At 35.0% G+C, this 23,462-nt stretch overlaps 1 protein-coding gene across 3 annotated transcripts in view; it reads left to right on the forward strand.

Annotated features, from left to right (window-relative positions):
- Positions 1–5,578: 5,578 nt before the first annotated feature.
- LOC108692016 (tensin-1-like) overlaps positions 5,579–23,462 on the forward strand; it is a 55,156-nt gene continuing 37,272 nt past the window's right edge. The window contains exon 1 of one of the 3 annotated variants that reach the window (XM_018200098.1): positions 5,579–5,624. The gene's annotated coding sequence lies outside the window, so the exon portion shown is untranslated. Of the gene's footprint in view, positions 5,625–19,212; positions 19,279–23,462 lie in introns of those variants that run through there. The other 2 variants (XM_018200097.1, XM_018200096.1) reach the window with 2 other exon arrangements.

Here is a 23,462-nt window from a genome sequence, read left to right on the forward strand (position 1 = left end):
CGAGGAAGTGAACGGATATAAATCTCTCCCTTCGCGTATCTCGCCTCGTTCCTCTGTTTACGAAACTACGTTACGCTACGGAACGATCTCGTATACCTTGAACACTCGAACAATCGCTAAGAAGTTAGAACAAGTGCCAGAATGTAACATTCGAGCAGAAGAAAGATTGCACAGCCTCGTACGGTAAAGTATGCGGATCCCGAAGCGAATTGATGCGTTGATTTTGAATACGTTAGCATTGTGTTTGTGACGGCTGCATCGGGAACGCAATATTTATTAATTTAATGAACGACCATGCGTTCAAGTATCACACAATAGAAATAGTACGCTATGTCGAATATAACGTGATTTATTAATTTGAAAGTGCTTCAATTTTACGAGTTCAAAATTTTTACTTGATTGGCACGTTCGCAAGTGAATAAATAAATAATGGACTGTCGACAACATCCCGCGTGTCTATTCGTGTACCAAATTTTTCGTGCTCTACCGCGACTCGTGCTCTCTGATACGCATTATGTTTTCATTCCGCTTTGAAATGTTCTTATTTCGTCTTTTTGTCGTTATTCTGCAATGCGCGGCGTCAATCCTATTAAAACGCGAAACACGGAAAGGCAATTTCGATCGCGATAAAGTAAAAACGTTTTCGTTTGTGAAACAATCTTGCTATCAGGGTACTTTATCAGTGTACTCTATCAGCATCCCAAGTATCTATCGTTTCCGTTCGATAAACTCGGCTGAGATTAATTTACGTTCAACGGATTTACTAATCTCATAGTTATTATAAATTGCGTTTTAAATTGTCCCGAGGTACGCGCGATTGTTCCCGACATACACTCGATACACTGACAGCACATTGTATTCGTACAATGCTGGTGTAATTTAAAACTTCTCGACGCGCATAGTCGATGGTAAAAGCCGGATAGCGACGCGTTCACCCACTCGAATAACAAATATTCGGTTCTTTCTGTTCTACGTTTTAACCATTGTTAAAATCTCTGGGTTGTTTTACCGGTCTGCTTGACTTCAATTTTCTCGTTTCAAAGAAATTAACCAACCTTGTTACGAATGTAATAAATAATTACATCAGTATTATTATTACTATTCTCGTTATATATCATTTTTTTAATTTTCGAGATTATAAGCATCGGCTTTTGCATTCGCAATAATATTTTCAAAAGAAAGATAATTTTAGAACTGTGTAAGAATCGATAAACTTCTCGCAATTGTCAGAATTCTTCAGGGGATTAAACAGTGATTTATCTTGATAAACGTCATCTGATTCAAGATTTAGCATTTCTGGTTTCTAAAATAACCGATCTAATTATTGGGACATGTTCTAATCGAGAGTCATCGATTTTCAATACTGTCGACTCTTATACGCGATGATTCGATTCCCATTCTGATGGCATTCTGAATCATTTAAATGCTGCACACGTTTTACGCAACGTCCTTTCTATCCTGCGTCGGTATTCTCCGTCACGACTCTCGTGACGGAGCGCACGAAAATGTCAACAGTTACAACGTGACTACGCTTGGTAAGCGCGGCGAACTATGCAGACTTGCGCGCGGATGCAATTTCGTTCGCGATAACGTAACGAATATCCCATTATCGCCAGAAACTGACACTCACACTCACCTCACTCGGTCCTTTCCGGTGGGATAAGCTCGAATCTAATCGGAGCTCGCGAAGCTTCCGCAGAGAGACAAAGCTGTTTAATATCGATATCATCAGATAAGAGCATATTTCTTGCGATTGACTATGAGTAATTGTGATAGAATGCAATTGTAATTGCGATATAATTGTAATATAATTAAGGCTTTAAAACTGCCTTTACATAAAAAAATAAGAAAAGAACAGAAAAGAATCAGTTGAGTAATTAAGAAATTTAATATTTAATTATTTAAATATTTTTTTTCATAATAAAAGCCGATCCATCTTACGTCGTGCTTAGATATTTATTTTTACAGATAGCCGTACATTTTGATAGACTTTCTCGAAATCGCCTGCGGATCGACATCTCCGGGGCGTGAAAGTATTCGGATTAGACCGCACGAGAACGACAGTGTATCTATACGATAGTGACACAATACGCTTCTGGCCTCTGGCATGCGATATTAATCGAATCTCTCAACTTCCGCATAATTTTGCGAAATTCAACGATCGGTGAAAGTATTCTTTGCCATATACGATATACTTCTTACGTAAATGGATTTACTGTTGAACATGAGTGACCCGTTCGCAATAAAATAGACGAATAAAAAGGTTACGATAGCAATTTCAGCATCCGTTTAAAGAATCAGCAGATGCGAAATTCTGTTATTCAACGACGCAAGTAATAAATCGATTTAATGTTTTTCCAATCTATATTATAGACTTTGTACCGATAAAATATATTCATTAAAAATAGAAAAAATATTTGTCTTATTTTAAGAAAAGATATTTCTAATGAAAATAAGCATTCTAGTTTTTAAAGGATAAAAAATTGAAATTGAAGTAATATTAAAAAATATATTGATAACTAACTAATTATCACAAAACTTACTGTTATTGGCCAGTATTAGTATTGATCGATATTAGCAATGCAATATATGTATAATATTTAAATATGAATGATTACAATTGATTATAATTGTTCAATGAAAGAATAAAAACTATATCGGTTTCCGCGGTTTGACGCGATTCTTCAACAAAAGTAGAACAATCGTGATTCTTCAACGAGAGTGTACTTGGTATTCGGCAAAATTAGGTATTCTATGATGAAAATTCTGTCACAACAAACTTGTTAGTCCGCACGTATGCCGCAATTTCGTTGGTGGATGATGAGACATGAGAAGAGTTGCGATTGTTTCCGTTCAACATTCTAAATACTGGTGGCGTATGAGATATCGTGCAATTAATGAAATATGTGTACATATTAACAAAGAAGAACAAACAAAAATTATTAAAGAATCTGCGAAGAAAAATAATTGACAATAATTGAAGAAATTGTGGCATAAAAGAACAATGTTGAAAATCTCCTTTTAGAATAAAAAGAGAGAAATGAGATTTTTTTATTTATACATATACGCGATCATTATTATCAATTCATTAATTTAATTTTAAAAAGTCTACCGAAAAGGAAAATAATCCCGGTTTTACGTATCAGAATAGGTGTGTGCCGCAGAATGGATGATTGGTGTCATTGCGTCATTTGGCTGATACTTACGTGCGACGCGAACGAGAGAAGCGCATAGCTCAAGTGGGATATAAGCGATCGAATAAAATAACCGATGTGTTTCGCCACCGTGAAATATATCGTGGATTTATAGTGCCGTAATAATCGTAGCGATTCCTCGCTGGCGGCAGCGCGCCATGTGCGGCTGCGAGCGTCGTAGAGAAACGAGCTTTTCCATTCTTCGATTGTCGTGATCGTTCAATCGATTCGTTTTAACGCTCGTTTTAATGCCTGCGAGATATTAGCACGGTCGATTGCCTGCGCTGGAAATGCGGTAATTGCGGAACAGCATGATGCTTGTGCGGCGCAGCGGAATGAGTTTTTATCATAAAACTAGGCGATGATAAAAGAAATTATAGACACACAAGGTAACGCGTCTTAATATACATATACCTATATAGAAAAAGTATATTAAGATAAAAAAATTTAATCGTAAATTTAAAAACAACATTTTTCAAATTTACAAATTACTTCCTTTTCTCGAATTATAATATTTAATAATTATAAAATTATATTTATATGAATTAATTATTACATAATTATTTTATAAAATTGTTATTATATAAAATTATTATGTAATTTATATAATTTGTAACATTATTATTATTAATATTATATGCAACAAATACATATTATAATGAATTTACATAATAAATTTTTATTTTAATAACATTTTCATATAAAATAATTTTATAATCATGCGAAGATAATATTATTTTTTTTGAATATTTCTTTTGAATACTAGAATGATTTCATATCCCTGCTTTCTAATACTGATCTAAGAATAATTGGGGAAAAGAGATAATTTTACGTTTTGTATTCATAATAATAATAGCTATTCTATCCCTATAGTTTTATAAACCATATCCATCCCCTATAGAATTCTCTCTCAGTGAGTATTCCAGTCGCCCTTCTGCGCAGTGGCATAATAATTCAGGAAAATCCCAGCGATTCCGGGAGGAGATCCTCCCAGAGACAAGTTCGATGAAACACAACAATGAGAATCATCCGGGAGGATTAAAACTTGGATTATATTGCGGTACGAATCTACCGATCAAAATACTTCCAGCTCGAAAAAATTCACCAGCACAGAAATCACAGCGAAATTATAAATTAAACGCATTGTATTTCGACGTTTTAATTTCGTAAGTTTCTTTTCATCAAAACTTTTCCGCTGTTACGTATTGATTCATTTTTGAAATTTTATCAAATTAAACTGTCTTTCATTATTTATAAATATTTCGCTCCAATATTTTTGTTGTGGATTATGAAAAAGAAATATATGGTCGCATTCTGTAAGGACATAATTGCGTTAGGTGTCGTTATTTAGTACGTTCCACCCCTGGTGCTTTTATTTATCGTCGTGTTCGGAGGGTCGCTATTTTTATCGGCCATATAATCGGCGAGACACGTTTGACCAAGCGAGAGATATCCTTATACCGGAAATACAAGTCTTTCGATCTTATTTATAAAAAGTTATTTTTTCAGTTTAGCTTTTTAGTATTAAAAAAATATTATAAAAACGAACAAGCCACACTAATTAAACTAATTCGTAATAGTCAAATCACTGCTATCAATCAAATATATTTTTAAATTACGTTTGTAATATAGCTTTTCTACGACAAAAAAAGGAAAGGAAACTACTCGATAAAAATTTTCTAGGTAAGTTTGAGTCGAGACAACAAGCAGTTGCCTCTCGATTGAGGGAAGAAACGAAATTTTCCAAATTTCGTTTCAGCGCGTGAGGGCAGGGGTGATCGCCAGCCAAATTGACTATTGAAAGGAAATGGCGAGTCTGGGGGAGTCGCGTTCCGGTGTACGGATGTCCTCGAAACGGAAAAAGGAAATTAAATTCTTGTCGTAGGCCAGGTCTGCCTTTATTGTTTTCCAACGGCGTGTGCGTAGCGGTATAGTTTTTCCTACTATGTGATGTCACCGTCTGGCAGCCACCCACCGGGGGTTAGGTGGGTTGCGACCCTTCAAAGCACAGTTGCATTGACGATCTGATAATTATTTCTCGAGCGTACAATAAGTATATCGAAAAGAGCATGAAAATAAATATATTAAGCATGTGAGAGTAATAGCCATTTGTTTGTGAAAATATTTGATTACAGTGGTACAAAATTCATTTCTCAGAAATGCATTTCTCAGAAAGGATTTTAAACTTTATTTGTATTGCTTTTGTAAAAAAGAAGTCAAATTCTTAGATCATTAGCTATAACGTGACCGTTATTTAAATTTCTAAAATCTTTTGAAAGTAGAATCTATATACATTCGAAAAATCTTTTCTTTTGCATTGCTTCTAACACCGAGTTCTTTCTGTCACAGTACATGGGTTCGTTTCCTGTGGCGATTCCCGACATTCCCAGCCGCGCGGAATTTGTGCGCTCCCAATTGGAGATCCTTAGGGTAAGTGCTTTCCCTTGATTCTGTTGTGTGAACTGAAAACTATTTCTAATTTAGCATCCCTTTCTTAAGAGAATATGATTGTTATACGCAAGAAATGACAAATTATGCCTGCGAAGTAACATTGTTTTTCTTCCGGGGGACGGCAAAACCTGCTTCTTCCGGTAATGTGTGACAAGACGAATTATTCTAGCACGCCTCTTCGCATAATAAGAAGCAATAAGATTCTAGGATAATAGCGTGGCATATACCAGCGGTCCCATTTTCACCCTGTTTGTTTTCCCGTTTTGCATGCATGATGAATTCACCAGTTTTATATTCAAATGGTCGCGCGATCTCGACATTATGTAGATGTGTGTATACGAGATGAGATAAAACTGTAGATTTTCCCTCACAATCTCTTAAGATATTTAGATGCTACTTAAAAAAAAAATCGTTACCTTCGATCTGTTATGTTTTACAAATCATGCTTGATGTATAATGTAATATCGTAAATAACGATGCATACATAATGATGCCCGGATTGATGGGAGCTTATTTCCCGTCCTAATGCTTGACATCAATTGCAATCAACAGCAAATACATTTCGTAATTAGCCCGAATAGATGAGTACCATATGGCAAAGGAATCAAAACGGTTCTCATGTTTGAGGGGATTATTATTCTAAAGCTGCGCTATTACTGTATAAATCTAGTAATGACCGTACCTGAATGGATCAGCAGAATTTCGGCTTTGAGTTTCATCGGAGTTGGATATTTGTCTACAAGCGAGAATAACTCGTCAGGAAGTTCCTACTTAATCTCCAATGTATGTGTGCGAAGATATTCGTGAGCAGCCGTTTATAAGAACGCACGCTGCTACTTTTCCCGTGATACTACTTCATTAAAGTGTACGTACGCCGTGCCCGTTTTCATCAATTTTACTTGAATAGTTGCCAACGAATAAAGTTAGATTCATTGGCTTACTTGTCACATCTTTCCTTTTTCCTACGAATGACAGAGATGTAAACTGTCATAAAGTAATTAACTATACTGGTATCTATGTTATATTAAATTCCAATTATAACTTTATTGGAAATTTGAGTGGAAAGATAAGAGCAGATACATTGTATTGACACGCTTAATTGTTAATTAGCCGACTTCAATATAGACATAAGTAGATTATTGTGAGAGAATTCTAATACCCGAGTATTAGATAGTGTGTTATATTGGTACCTGAGTATATATCTAGATAGTATATTAGAAGTATATTATGTTTCCTGCTAATTAAGATTATTTTAATTAATGTATCTAACCACACATATTCTTGAAAGGATATATGCTTTAAAAGTAAAAAAAATTGTAAAGAAACAAGAGAGTTTAAATTGTTGAATGAATTGTTATTTAATTAAGTAACATTTAAAATGTCACTTACTACACAGAAATCTTTACAAATGAAATCGAATATCTTTATGAGGCACTGCCAGTAGTTTAATGCAAAATTAAAAAAAATAAAACATAATTAGATTTCCGACTTATTTTACATATAAAAATTTATTTATGTTCTTTCTATAATAATTGACTTCTTTTTATTTATAAATAAAATTGTAGATTTGTGTAACGAAATCAAAATCATCATATGAGCAATCTCCAACGTAATGAGTCGTGAATTCGGCGAGTCACTTGCCTCTCTGTGTTCAGTGATCGTTCCCACTCAATGCGCACTTTCGCAAATCGTCCCTATTGTTATACTCCATCGTAGAAGATCAGACTTTCAAAGAAGCGTTTAGTGTAACACGCCGTAAATGCACGTATATCTCGTCTCATCCCTGCATTTATATTTATACGGCCGCTGTAAATGAGGCGAAAATCACGCTCGGTTGGTTAAGAAACGCTTCAACGGTCGCCTACTTATGCCAGTAGGGTGTCGGTATCTCCATGTTTTGTGGTACAATCGTTAGCAACATGTAAGATATGAAATTTTATTAATGCAACTAATCCAGCATGTATTCTTCTTTTTATTGAATTTGAACAAGATTTGTTATTCCAAGAAAATACTCCAACTTATAAGATTAAATTACATTTTTCATATTTTTTCTCTTTATATGCAAGCTGTTTGTTTTTATATTTATTTTATGCGATCAAAATTTTATTAAATCGTTTAAATTATTAATGTATTTTAATAACTATTTTAATAACTATACATTTATATTTACTTGTTGGCTGCATTTATATTTATTTGTTAATTGAGAGAAATTAATTTGTTGTGATAATTGATTTATAAATTTTATTTGTACAAATAATGCATTATTTGATATATTTAAGCCGTATTCATAGCCGTATTTAACTTTTCTCAAATTAGAAAATATTTAATTTAAACGAAACCAGCAGTTTGTATCGATCTTTATAATGAAGATTTATTAAAAAATTTATACACCGTCGATATCAACTATTTTTATACACCACGTGAATAATTAATGTCTGTAATGCCCGTATTAGCATAAGAGCCCGTAACAGAGTTTCGTTTAGCTGAGTTTAATGCTAGTCTGTCTACTCTATAGAATGGATAGATATGTCTATAAAGAAATGAGAAATCAAGAAATGTGATCAAATTATCGGACGTGCGATTCTCTGTTCTGACTTTTTATTAGTCATAAAAATTTGAGAGTAATAAAATATTACACGATCATCGCAAATAAATCTTTTAACTTAAAATGGTAAGAGAAGAGAGATATATTGTTTCTTTTTTGCTGTACTTTTGAAGTTGGAAAAGCGATAAAGTATGAAATTATAATATACTTTGAAATTTAATGCAAGGTATTCATAAAATTTAAAGCAAATTAATTTTGCTTTTATATTCTATATTTTAAACTTACACGAATATTTAAATATTAAAATCTTTTCTCGTTATTTTAAAAAATCTAATCGTCATAATTATTTTTTTTTTTTAAATTTGATACATCTAAATCGATAGTAAACTGAAACGAGTTTATCGTGAGTTATCTCGTGAGTTTTTATCGTATTTCGGTTTTCTGCTCAAAGGACATTTTTTCGCAGCAAAACGAAAATTCACAGTGGAAGCTACTCAAAGGGGCTTGCGAAAGGCCTTTACCTCGAATTTAAATTGAAATAAAATCATTCAATGGCATTTCTCTCGGGAGTTTAACAAAAAAAAATGGCAGTGCGAATGAACAGAAATTTATTTGACAAAGTTAGAACATTCACGTAGACAATTTCGTTCTCTTTAACAAATACGAATTTCAAGTGTCGCAGGATGAATAAGCTGTCAAAGCCATCTGCTTTAATTGCCAATTACATGAGACGCTTTCATGGGGTGTCAAACAGTGGTCCGAATTTTTTCGCGAGATATCCAGCTGGATATCCACATTGTACTGGTATGGTCAGTTAACGAAAATGTGTCGTACCAAAAAATTGTTTCACCTGAAATAGCTCTTTCAAAGTTACGCACGAATTTTTAAATATCCATTATTGTTTCATTACACATTATATCGCGTTACAAATTAAAATATCGTACAATATTTTGCCAAAATGTTCTCAATTTATATATGTTTTTTCTATTGTATTAAATTTATTCAACATAAATATACTATGCTATTTTTTCTTAATTAATTAATTGTTAATATTTTTATACATTAATTGTCAAATATTTCTTTATATTATACTTACTAGTTATTAAATACTATTAACTTTGCGTTAGTGTATAAAATGAGGACCAAAGAAATCGCGGCTGCGCTATTAAAATTCAAAATCAAATCGATGAGCCATCGTGGAATGTAATTTAATCGGGAAAAATCCAATAAACGCATTCTACAGCGGCATGATGTATTGGCATACCATCGGTTTCTTTTTCTCAGGTTTCTGTCTTGCCAAGTTATTAAAGCTATGACAAAGGCAGTCGTGTCAAAGAAATACGATCTTGAAGTATGCATCTGAAAATACCTGTGACAGCAAACAATCGGAAATCATTTCTACAAAACTAAGAACACAACGTTAGAGTTTAAACTGAATTTAACTTAAGTTTCTTTAAAACCATTCAAATCGATTAATAATCTAATTATGATTCACTAAGATTATGTATTTCCTATGATGATACCAGTATTAAACATCAATAGTAATTTAATTATTCGAATGCATTTAAAACTCATAAATTTGTAAACGTCTAGAATCGCCTTTGGTCTTTTTTCTCGTTGCACACGTATAGAATAATTTTGTCATCGTGCATTAGCGAGCCGAGGATAAATAAAATGAATATACGCAAATACAAATTTGTCACGGTGGTCAATGACGTAGAAGCGTCACTTTCGTTTCGTGGATCACGACAAATGGGATAGTTTGTCACGAAGGAGAGTATCTTTCTATCCTTGACACGTTGACCACCCTATAGACACAGCGACAGCGGAAGGTACTGAAACGCACGAGAACACGTACAGGGTATATCACAATACGTGTAGGTATCCATATTGATTTCGGGGATGCGTAGCCGCCGACCTCTTTCACTGGCTCTTTCTCTCTTTCTGGTATTTCGGGACGCGAACTCTTTTATCGCGAGGGTTGAAAATAAAGAAAAACGACAACGGTCTAATCTTCCAGTAGTTCACGCTACACACTAATTACCAGGGATCTCTTAACGCTGTTGTTCTAACCTAAATTACCACCGATTGTTTTGTAGAAGTGTGATCCTTGTGAAAACAAGGATAAGGATGGGAAGATGCACTGCTCAATCGCTTCGAATCTTGGTAACTTTGCGCGATAAAGTCGATTCATGATCGATGAAGAACAAAGAACGAAAATCACGTTTAACCGGTTCATTCTCAAATTACGATTTACCACGAAACCACCACGGAATAGTGGAAAGTCGATCTATTCGCACTCACACCTCCATCTTCTCACATTTACGACGATGCGGTTTCGACATTGGTTTACCAGACAATCGTCGACAATGTCGACGACGCCGTGTTACATGTAGCCATGTTACATATAGGTCATGTACAATCCGCAACGAACCGACAATACCGATTAAACATCTGCACAACTCTGGCAGGCGTGAATTTCGATGTTACGCCCGCACGAACATGATCTTTGTGCTGGTTCGTGACAGCAGCGCGGCGATAGTGACGAAGTGCATTTTTCCGCTTCCCATAGCATCAAAGCTTGTTGAAATTATACATCGGTTTCTATGTCCGTTTTATGTATCTACCGTTTCTATATATCCCGTTCGCAGAGCTCACCACCGATCTCGCGTAATCCTTTCCGTGGGGTCGCCGTTATCAAAAGTACGCGCCTCCGCATACAGCAGCGGCGGGTCTTACGAGATTGCCGAACACAGTTTAAAACGATAGCCTGCCGGTGCCCTGGCATTCCCGTAGGTCGTTGAACTCCTTCGTTGAACGTGTGTGCGAATCGTCCTTCTCCCCTCTTTTTCGTTTCTTGGTCCCGAGATGCGAGTGCGTGAATGTGAAACACTGTCGCACGAGCAATGTGTTGGTGATGTAGATTGCAGATGCGACGAGAGTGGGCTTTTGACGTAAAAAGTTTAGCAACGTCGGTCGAGAGATACTTTAAATGGACGATGTTTATGCAAAAATGAGTTAATCCGCAGAGTGAAAGTTTTAAGTAAATTCGGTTTGAAAAGCTTGCCGCTGCCTGCAATTATTTGGAAGAAACTGAAGAGAAAGAAGAAAAGAAAGAGGAGAAAAAAGAATCGCAAAGTTAACTCGTTCTACCACAGCGAAACACCCACCATGTGGATATTCTCAGTCGTAGATTACAGAAACGTATTGGCAAGGAATTCGAGGATTATCACCAAGAAGTGTTCGGCGCGAGCGAGCTCGGCACGTACGTCAATGCAACACGCCATCGATCGAAAGGCAATACGAAGCGGCTTATCTGTCGCTCTTTTTATTACTCTCTCGGGCTCACTTTTATGAGAGGATCCACCAGCCAGACTACCGATAGAGTCTCTACAGCGCTTACGGTATTTTCCCCTTTCTTTCTCTCTCATACTCTATTTTCCCTACGGTCTTCTCATATCTCATTCATTCCTATTCTTTTCCTTTTTCACGGCAAGCAAGGTTTTCTTCCGAGATGCAGAAAATCGAGAGATGCTCGATTCAGGTCAAAGTCAAAGAGCCTTTTCACAGTTCCAAATATTTTCACACTCGATGTGGTTTCAGTTATTCCTGGCAGTTACGCGTTTTGCTCAACGACGTATAAGAAATCATCCTGTTTGATATAGATAACAGAATATACTCGTCTAAAAATGGATATATTTTTTGCAAACTCTATAGATACAACAAACTCTCTTTTACAAAATTTTTCGCCGTTAAGGAAAGAGAAAAAAATTAAAAGAAACAAAATTTTCTTTTAAAGATAAAGAATCATTTTTATTTATTTTCAAATATTTTAAGCATATTTATAAGAGTTTATCTGTATCTAATTCTTTAATTGACCGTAGTCTTATTTGTATTATTATTGAAAATCTAAAATGAAATAGACAATTTAATTAATCATATCAGAATAATTGAGTTCGTAATTTTAGTTGTTCGTTGTTTTAAGGATTTATCTCAGGAAAATTTTAATCACGCGCTTCCGGTATCAGATTTCAACAATTAGAACACTTGCGAGTCGATTTCTGAGGAAGAAGAATGATTTAATCCCGAGTAAGAAAAAGTGACTTCCGTATAAACTTCCTTGGCCGTTCTAAAAGTCCTCCTTTATTAGCTACAATAAAGAATAGCCATGTGATATTGCCTCTCTCATCATTGAGATTCATAAATTCTCCGTAGTCTCTATATTAGAGTTCTAAATTCTCAAGAAGTTATACTTTGTGGTTACTCCGACAAGGCATATAAAATTTCTGTAAAATTTTTAATTAACATAATAAGAAAATGCACAATTTTCGAAATATCTTTTATCCTAGAAAACATACATTTTATTTAAAGAAGATTTAATATTTATCTATACATTTGCAAAATAACACTCTAGCGATGGATTTCTTAATAATGCATTAGAGTATTATCTTGCAATTTCTTAGTCTCTCATTCAAATCTGTGCATTAACAGGCTCTAAATTAAAGTTTCAAAAATAGCTGACCTGCGCCGAAGGGTTAAAATAATTATTGCATCGGTTACTGCTATAACGGTACTTCGTTATCGCGAAGTGTATTCAATCAATCAAGTAGTCGCTCGAGTAACTCACGCAGTGCGTATACGCCAACACAAGAGAAGGAGAACAACCGCTTGCCGTCTTTGTCACTTATTCACAGCATCAAGTAATTTATATCTTCCTCATCAACGCTATTATCTCGACCAGCGCTTCATAGCCAGCGTGCAATAAACTCTGCGGTGCATTTCCATACGGACAGCAGAGATTCCCGACCGCCCATGTCCGGCTCGTTGGGAATCCTTTTGCTGGCGCAGGTTTATCCGCCTGTTCACTGTGAACGTCAGGCAAGCCGAGCACCACCGGATATTTACAGTCTGCAGTCTACGCGTTGTTCCTACTTTAATATCCTGTCATTGCCCCTGACAAACGCGAAAAGAGAAACAGCAGGCCGGGCAAAGAGGCAGCGGAGTTTTAGAAGGGTGAAGCTTAAAGGATAAGGCAAGGATAAAGCGAGCACAAACAAAGTGAAACTACCATTTTTAAATTTTCTTTTCTTTATTCTTGGAGTATTAATTAATTATTTATTATCTCTTTATTATCATAATTGTTTGATTAGGTTCTTAATTTATTTATATAATTTTAATATTATAAAGTTTCTTATTTCTAAACACTTTTGCAAAGATATTGAATTTTTGTAAAAACTTTTAAATTGAAGAAAGAAAAATATAACGTATTTTCGATATTACTATGAATAAGAAAAGTTTTAAAAAAATGTATATACACATATAATACGATATACTCGTATCATATATTTAGTTTACAATGTAACTCGATAAAATGTGCTATTGCAGTAAACACGTTTACGAATTTTGATCGAAGAAAAAATTCAGTTGAGTGACACGGAATCGCGGTAACAGAATATGCACTGAAATACGAGATATGGAAAAATAGATTTCTATTTTAGTGGTATGAGCGTTCATAATAGAGAATTCGCGGTATTTTATTGAACAGAGCGATAATAGCTGATATTATTCGATAAAAAAATATCCGGCGGGTATTTTTTGAACAAAGCTCGGTATCGATTTGCAAACTTGTATTCTGTATTTGTACGAAAGATAGGATACGTTGACGCAAAGAAGATACCATGATTCCGTCGCACAGGAAGGCCGAAGGCTTCTCTCGTTGGAATGGAGATCGGGACGCGATGTCTCTACTATTTTTCCCTTCCTTTCTCTCTTTCGCTTGCTGGACACGAGCTCGTCCTTTGAAACTATCTCAAATGATCTCGGATATTACAGTGAAACTCTCCCGTCGTTGCGGCAGTTCAATTCGCGTCCGTTCTGTTGCACGCTTTTCTTCTTGTAACTCATGCCGAATAGTCTCGGAAAGGAGGAAACTTCTTACATGATGTTATCTCCGTGCAGTTTCAAGGAAAGCGAAGATGAAAATGGCGGGTTCCAATATCGGAATCACGTGTGCATGTGACGATGCAGAACTATGATTTCATTTTGGGTTATGATTCGATTTTACATCAATAATAAATTTCTGACTTTTTCGGAAGCAGATGATTTATCAGTAATTGAATTTTAAATATATAATGGATTAGTAAAATTGGATTGCTGTGGATATACATACTCTCGCAGCGATGCATGTTATTAATTTGTTCTGTTGGTACATTCCCTTTCCAATGACTTTCTATATAATGTTGTATATGCAATCAAATATATTCGCGCCGCCTCATATTTTATAAATTTGTAAATGTATATCTAGATAATTAAGAAGATTATAAAATTTAATATTGTTAAAATAACCTTCTTTCCTAATAAGCTTCCCTAATAAATTCCCTCGAAAACAAATATCCTTTTTATTGAATCGTGGAAAATTATTGCAATATCATAATTATTTTCCCTATCATAATTATTTTTATGAAGATAATTATAGAACATAAAGATATAAATAAATTGCACCAAAGTATATAAATAAAATTCTAACACAAAATAGTACGTATAACTTGTATCTCAAAGAAGACAAGAAAGTTTTAATATAATTTTCTATAACTATTTGATAAATTAAGATGTTATTCGACGGTTCTTTATTTGATAAATTGAGGTATTATTCGACAGTGATTACGACGTTGATCGATCGAAGTAGCGGTTCAGTCAACAAATTTGTGATAATTTCTAGACAATCAAATCAGTATAATTAAGCCCATAAAAATGCAATCGTCTTTTTCCCTTTTTCTCCTTTTCCTCCTGATTACACAGCAGCAATTTGAGCGATTACTGCAAATTCATTGCGTCTCTAGGTACTGATCATCGCCAATAATTATCTCATCTGCCGCGTCATAACTAAATCAGTTCTTGTTAGCTGATTGGCCATGGATGCCAAGGAACGTGTCATTAAATATTTACGAAAGGCTAACACATGACACACATGTGCTTTAAACTAATCGCAACGTCCTTGATAATGCAATGTGGCGTTGCTAGTTTACTTACTTTGGTCATCTCGATTCTATTTTAAAATAATAACAGCATTGTGAATAGGCTCTATTAATAATACAATAAAAATTCATGACATCCACAAAACACAAAAGCTGATTTCCCTGTCTTTTATGAAAATTCTGACATATCCTAAAAGAAAATATAAACCAAGAAGTTTATGGAAAAGCTTGTTTCATGGCAGATCGCGATGTTAAAATTTAGAATACGTCCTTTGAAGCTGTTCCAAGGGCGCATTTTTGCCATTAGAAAGCGAAGACAAACCGATCGAAGGGCGTATCTCGCATCCCGCTGTACGGAAGGGGATGACGTACGTACGTTCTATATGCAAGAGTGGTTACGGCAAGCAGGTTGGTGCCAGAAGCGATACTTTTTGGAGAAAGATGTACGAAGTGGCGAAAGAAGAGGGGACATTTCTGCAAAAAAGCCGGAAGCTAGACCCGTCACGGATTTTCTTTATGGCAAGCCACGGGGTTTCCGCGTATAGCACATCGTGGAACGCCTTGTACGCACGCAAGGGGTCCAACATGACGACTCTCGTTCGAGCAAAGGGGGTTGTAATATTTAGAGCACTGACTTTTTCGTGAATTTCTTTCGGTCAAATGCGATTCGCTTTCGGCCTTTTCGCGGAATGTTTCCGGCTTTTAAGCTGGCACGTATTCAAGAAATATTATATGTGTCTGCATACGTTATGAACGAAATGATAAACACACATGATTCTTAAAAATACTAAATGCATATTATAGACAATAAACATAGTGGTGAATATATTCCAACTCTTGGAGGTAAACCACAATTGTCTCTCTGTTTAAAGATGTTTAGAAATTTATTTATTGTATCTGCGAACGTAAAAAGAATTGGAAATTTTGCTCTCACTTGCGGTCGATGCAATGAAAGAAAGGAAAAATGTGGATAAAAAAAAAAGAAAGGGGTCGACGAGTCGTAGTTGTGCTTTCTACCGTTTCCGCGGTTAAAGGGTACTATATCGTGGTTGAACACGCCCACCTAAAGCACCTGCTAAGAGCCTTTCCATTCCAGTTGGCGGTACGACAGCATGTTGCCGACTTAAAAGGTTTAAAGAGCGCCGGTGCAATATATATTGCACGATGAATGCACGGTGATACACAAACCAGTCCATTGTCCTTGAGAAGTATTTTACACACATAATTTAAAAGATAAAAATTTTTTATTAAAAATTGTGTTATTAGATTAATAAAGTTGTATACACACAACAAGGATTACTATATTAAAAAGTTTACTTGAAATGTTTTTTCACTATTTATTTTTTCTGACATATTATATACATATGTCAATAATGATCAAAGGAAGATAATAGGCTCGCTTTATAATTAAGGTTTAAAAAAATTATTGAAAAGTGGTACATATTAAAATAAATATAATTCTTGCTGTATATAAACATCACGATTTCGTCTATTGCAATTCCATTCGTGATTTCAGTTTATATCATGAAATAGCAAGAAGATTCATTTTTGTATTGTGCAGAGATAGCATTGGTAAACATATCCTTTCCATGCATATGTTCCTTTTCGTCCAGACTACGTTATCAGACTTCACCGCGCAAAGTACAGTTACTGAATGGCCGTGCGGAAGATCCGTCTTTTCGATGATCAGATATTCACGAACTCTGAGACGTGGCTGCGGAAGAAGTCTAACTAGAACTGCGACGAAGAGGACAAGTTTGCCCATTCAAATTTTAGGAACGACGACGATCGATGATACAGCGATTCAATGTTGCATCCTTGTGAAGTCATTGCATCGCGTCACTGCCGAAGATCACGACAGCAAAGTCGACAATTTCAGTTGAGTCTATTTTCCTAAACGTGCGTCAAACTTTTAGAGCGCAATTCTTGACGACAAATTTTTTGTGAGAACTCGAAATTGTTATACATAAAATATAAAAATAACACAAGCATACAGTTATAATAAAGAAAATTTGCAAAGAGATATGGTATCTAGTAACATCGATATCTAGTGATATTGATTACGGTTAGCAATTTGATGAAATAGATGTTATCGCGGGCTGTTTTTCGTTTGAGCAAGAAAGATTAGAGCAATTGTCGACACGCTGGACAAAGTTTTATTTCGGCAGTGGGCCAACAGAAACGAAAGATAAAGAAGCGGTCGATATCAGAATAGTGACCTCATTGACGTCGTCGTAAAGTTCGCTGATAGAACGGCTAACGGCAGTTTTCGAGGATCCTATTTCCGCTGATAGAACAAGAGGGAACAACGTGTCTTTTATCTTACCGATATTCCCAGGAGTTTCTCGAACTAACCAATCTTTCTCCACCATTACAGATTCTTCCGGTCGTTCATGAACTTAAACCTTAGTTTCCCCAGTGGGATATTGAGCGATCTCGCGTTTTACTTTCTTTCGTGTTGTCGCTCTTACAATAGGCAGTCAGTAATATGTTTTTAATGGAAAAGTAATTATAAATTTGTACTCGATATTTGATCATCGCGTATAAAATCCGACTTAAAAAAAAAATTACAAATCGCAGAGTTCGGAAAATTTATTCGATTTACTATTGCGATTCCGTCGGCCGCCGCAGTTTTACACTCGAACGTGTCGATTGTAAATAACCAATTCAAATTCAACACAAGCCCCACTTTCACGCTCGGATAATTGTTCGCGCGGATCGTTGGATAACCAACCGATTCGTATCCTCGACGCGCGCGCTCGCGGATTCACCCCCCCTTTCTAACTATTCTGAAACCAGACGAAGCGCTCGAGTCGTTGCTGAGGCACGTTCCTGCGCCTGCTAAATGATGCAAATACTAATAATGGCGCAGAGTGAAATGTTGGATAATTGAAATGTAAACATCGCCCCGCTTGCACCCCTGTTGGCGGGATCGGTGAGACGCGGGATGAGTTTACAGGCTCGGGATGCTACAAACGTCAGAACCAGCAAAAGACTGGGAAGGAGGTAACGGGGAGATTATCGGGGACCAAGTCTTGAAACGAACACTGATATAACATGCGCGTACGGGTTTCCGGGTTTACGAGAGACGTACATTTTGACGCGTCGAGACTGACAAGCGGAACGATTAATCTCCGGAACACGCTACGTATAATTCAGCTACACTCGCGTTATTGTTTCGCACAAATAATATTTGATAATTCAAAGTCTTCCGCGGAATATCCCAAAATCGTAAATGCCTTTGTCTACAATTCGCAATTAATTTTTCTTCAAAGTGAAAAGCGTTATTGTTAATCGTGATCTTTTTAGGACAGGTAATTTAAATAATTAAACGCTGCATGTCTACTATTTTCAGATAATTGTGCAAAATATAAATATATTATAATAATAACGAGTTCTTAGAATATTGGAACTATTTGGTTGCTCATATATAAAGTAAATGTAATAGGGTCGTAGTTATTGGCCACCAGACAGTTATTGGCCGCTTGGGTTTACGAAGTCCTAATTAGGATAATGGCTATGTTTATGTCCTCCCCCAACGATCGGACAAGAAGCCGTTATAATCTGAATTATATCAAAGAAAATCATATTGTAATAGTTTAAAAAAGCCTTTCGTAAAAAATTATCCCTAATATTCTTTTCTAAGCTTGCACCCTTTTTCTATTTGAAGACTTTTTAAGATTTATCTCTGATTATCTTCTATATTTATTGGAATTGTAGAATACATTAGGAAGACTATTAGAAGGTAACTTCAGGTCGATGACTGAAAGAAATATTGCTAATTACGCGATTAGTTAGACAAAGCGAGCAAAGCGAAGTATAGTAGAAGAGATTGATTTGAAGCACACGGAGCACCGCGCATGATCCTCTACCCCCTCTGTGCTCGTAAAGCTTTTCAAAGGGTGGTTGGGGTCCACGTGGCGCAACACGGTGCTGTCAGTCGTGTCCGACAAGCCAAACGCGTATCACGTTCCAGAGAATAGTCTGATTTGACGCGTTTCGCGATCGCTTTTCCCGATAAGAGTGAATATAGTCAACTTTCTCGACTATTTTCGTCGTCGATCGATCGGCTGTATTCATTGATCGTGCCGTAATATCACGAAAATTCAAAGAGGTAAGAAACCTTCCATTTTAATTGTGTGTTGTACAATCTCGATATGTGTATCATCAATCGTATAATAATGAATAACATTTCTGAAAAACAATTGACGCACCTCCGATAACGTATATAATTACTTTTGCGTTTTTCTTTCTCAAATCTTTAATTTGCATTAAAAACGATTCTACACGTTTTTCTTTTCCTGATACATCAGCAAAAAAATGCTTGTAGAAAAATTGATTCAAGTTTCTGTACATATAAGATAGGTTTTTATTTTAATTCTTTCTTTCTATTTTTAAAAGCTTTTTCATTGTTTTTTTTCTTATACTACATTATCGATAATAATTTGGATTACATAAAAGGTATCGAAACATTTTAATTATCTCGCTATTCTGGATTTATTCATGCTACTCCGTTTATTGCAACTTTAATTAACCTTCCTTTGTTTCTTCAAACTTTGTCTCTTCAAGATCCATAATAATGACTTCACGACTCCTTTTCATATGTCTCTTGTTTTCCTTTGTATACAGATTTACATTAAAGTGAAATTTTTCCTTTGCGCGTTTACATAGTTATTACTTTGCATATAGAATGCCTGTAACGTAAGATCTCGAAGGAGGAGTTAAAACAAAATCTTAATCTTTGTGAAAATGTGAAACTTGTTTTGTAAAACAACAGGTTAATAAATGCTTCCTTTTAGTAAAAACTTTTATCAATTTTGCAATACGATATCCAGAAGAAAAAGAGATTCTTTGAAGAGAAACGACAGACGATTTGCAAGAGATATCTATTTAAAAAAAAGATTACTATAATTTGCAATCGCTACTGTAATCGTTGTAGATGCAAATTGCATAAATTATATCGTCTCAATGCATAATTAAAATATCTGGCTCTAATCTGTGCAGGCTGTTAACAAATAGCAACGCGTCTGTTATTAGAACGCCATACGTGTAAAGAATGTATCGTGCGTGCAAATAGAAAACGAAACTAATCAATTCACGAGCGAAGCTCAACAAAATAAAAAAAATAGCATCGCGATAAAAGTGAAAGAGGAAGAGAGACAGGGAAAGTATTTCGCGCGCGTCGCCCGTTTACTATAAATTACCGACGTGCTGCCGTCCGTCAATAACTTTTTGCACCGTTAATTTCTTTGTGTCACGTCTCTGTTAATGAGAACCGCTCTACCCTCTCGTTTCAGCCCGAGAATTAATTAGTTTGAGTAACCCAATTAAAAATGAAAGACTCGCACGAGCATCACCGAGTGTACAATTGCGCGATCGTTCTGCGATTCGTTAGTATGACTACTCTCTCGCAAAAGTGAGCTCGGAATGTGGTATTCAGTGAAAATTACTTTTTCTCAAATATTCTATTAATGTAAGTGATTCGTATACGAATTTTTCATGCATATAGCCGAATTAATGTTCAACGCGTTCGCATTCGACGGCTAAATTTCTCTGCAGTAACTAACTTGTCAGTATTATTTTCTGTGAAAGGTACTTCTCTTTATTTGGTTGCTGTATTTGCATGGTTTAATATCACGCTTGCAATGACCAAGAAAAATCGATGTTGCGAAATAGCTTCGTGAATGCGGACGCGCCGGACGCCATTAAATTGCACTCGATTGTACATACATTAAATGCAGATAAACGTCAAAACGGCCGGGAATAAAATAAACCGTGATTCGTTACCGGTTTGTAATCAGAGTTTACATTCCAATTTTTCAGTAAATGCGATATCATCGTGAAAACATATGAACGGTATTATACTGGAATGAATTAACCTGCCACAAAACCAATTCAATAGAGCTTTTATGGAATAAATTTAATTTCAAGTTTGATATAAATTACTGGAAATTAATATTCAGTACCGTTTGAATCATATAGAATCCATATTGCACATTGTTTTTTACGCAATAGCATTATTTAGTATGCTCCGAGCATTGTGCGCTAACTTATTTCTGATACAATTGCTTGTAAAATGGTGATTCACATTTTTCGTGCAAACAAACATTAATTAATCTTAGTTTTTTCCATTTTACGATGATATTATTTTTACCATATTTCTTCGAGCAGCAGAATTATTTTAATTAATAAAAAACTTACATATTGAAATATTGACAATACGTCGTGAAATATTTTATTTCGTAAAAATGCTTTAGCGAATTATAATGTATAAGAATATGTTAATTCTGCCGATATAAAATGAGTCGAATGAGGAAGTTCCCCAAGCTACACTCATAATTAATGATGCTTTTAATAATTAGTGAAATTAGATATTTAACATTGGATTATGTTACTGGCAAACACGTGCGAATATTTAAATAAATTTCTTTTATTCTGTCGCGAAATTGAAAACAATAGAGTTGTTTCATCCTATTAAAATAATTAAACGTAGATTTGGGTATGAGTTACTTCAAGTTCTACCGTGCAAAGTTTTAATATTGCGCGTGTACATACATATGATATGTTATGTTATCTGTTCGCGTTATTTAATTTAAAATATCTAAGTACATTTCCCAAATTAGCAAACATATGTACAGCATTATCTAATTATAAGGAAGGATTTTATGAAGAAGAGGTTTCCAAGGAAACTTTACTTCTAAAACTGTTTTCTTATTATGCCAAGGAATATTATGTGGCCATAAATCTTCTTATAGAAGTTACGTAGCACTTGTTAAATTAATCCGTAAAACTAACGTCAAGAGAAATTTGTACATAAATTAACGATGTACGAAAGCTACTAAAAAGCAATTTAGAAACTAAATTTAATAAGAACCATACGTAATTTGATTAACAAGCTATTAATAATGTATTTATTTTCACAAGAGCGTATTGTTTTCTTCATGTCAATACTTTATAAATTGTAATAATTAAAACGAATTATTTTGTAATGAAAATCAAAAATAGAGATGCTGCGTATATATATGAAATGCTCATATGAAAATACATTATGTTACATAGCGTAAAATACATTTCGGGAGAAATTACGGCACAATCAATTTTACATCGTCTTTTTCGAGAATTGCGAAATTTTTTTCGAATACTAGGTGCCCTTTGTGCACTTGCCCTTCCATTCGAGCGAACTGCATTGATTGGTTTCGTAACCATCCGTCTGTGAAACAAATATATCGTATCATAGTTAAAAAAAACACAAGCAACAAGACTGTTTTGTCAAAACAACAAACAATACACTTCAACCTTCGACAATGTATGCATTCAATTTTGCAATTATGATTAATATCCACATCCCCGGGAAAGGATTACTATTCGTAAAGTCAACTTGCGCGGAAGAAGATTCTAGAAAATCAAAACAACACGAGAAATGTTATTTATTATGCAACATTAATATAAAGCGAATTTTTAGAATCTGCATTATCTCTGCAATTTGAAGTGTGAATTTTAAATCCGATTTGCATAATATTGAAATTGATTGTGCGATTTTTGGAATATCCGCCAAAAATATCTCGTGCAAATATATTATCACGTACATTTAATATGTTTCCAAAGCCGAACGTAAAAGAGCTGTGAAAACAGAAAGAAGAGGGAGAGAGAGCTTAAGCAACGCGCTTCTGGTTTTGATAGGTCGTCTGTACGTGACGTTTCGATAAACAGTCACAGCTTATATAGGTTCGCTATGCGCGCTGTTCCACGCGCGTGGATCACGAAACGAAAGCTATCGGTTCACGTCACGAGTTGAACGCGCTTTGCTAGAGCGATTTCATTATACAACACTTTGTATTTAGAAAACAAAGCATTTCATTAATTCAACAATATATGCGTTTATCAATTATCAATCATACATAATATAAACAGAACGTTTCGTGCAGTTCTGATTTAGATTTAACTTAGAAATTAAACTTTAAAAAAAAATTATCTAAACCCCTCAAGATCTATTGTATAAAGTTTGAGAGACGGTATAGAATACGTAAATGATTTTTTTTGTTTTCCTATCATTTCATTATAAGTTACATGTAAACGTTAAATTCTAGTGCGTATAAACTTACACGTACTAATTACTAACGTTCCAATCGACATTTCCATCATTTCCATCAAATAAGTAGAACGATGACAGCCAGCGATAACGACACGTTAATGAAAACGACATGTCGATTGACAGAGCGCATTAATGCAAATTAACGAACTACGATGACAATCCGATGGACACATTGGGGTTGCTATCTATATATATATATATATATA

The sequence above is a fragment of the Atta colombica genome, unplaced genomic scaffold (assembly GCF_001594045.1).
Source record: "Atta colombica isolate Treedump-2 unplaced genomic scaffold, Acol1.0 scaffold55, whole genome shotgun sequence".
NCBI lineage: Eukaryota > Metazoa > Arthropoda > Insecta > Hymenoptera > Formicidae > Atta > Atta colombica.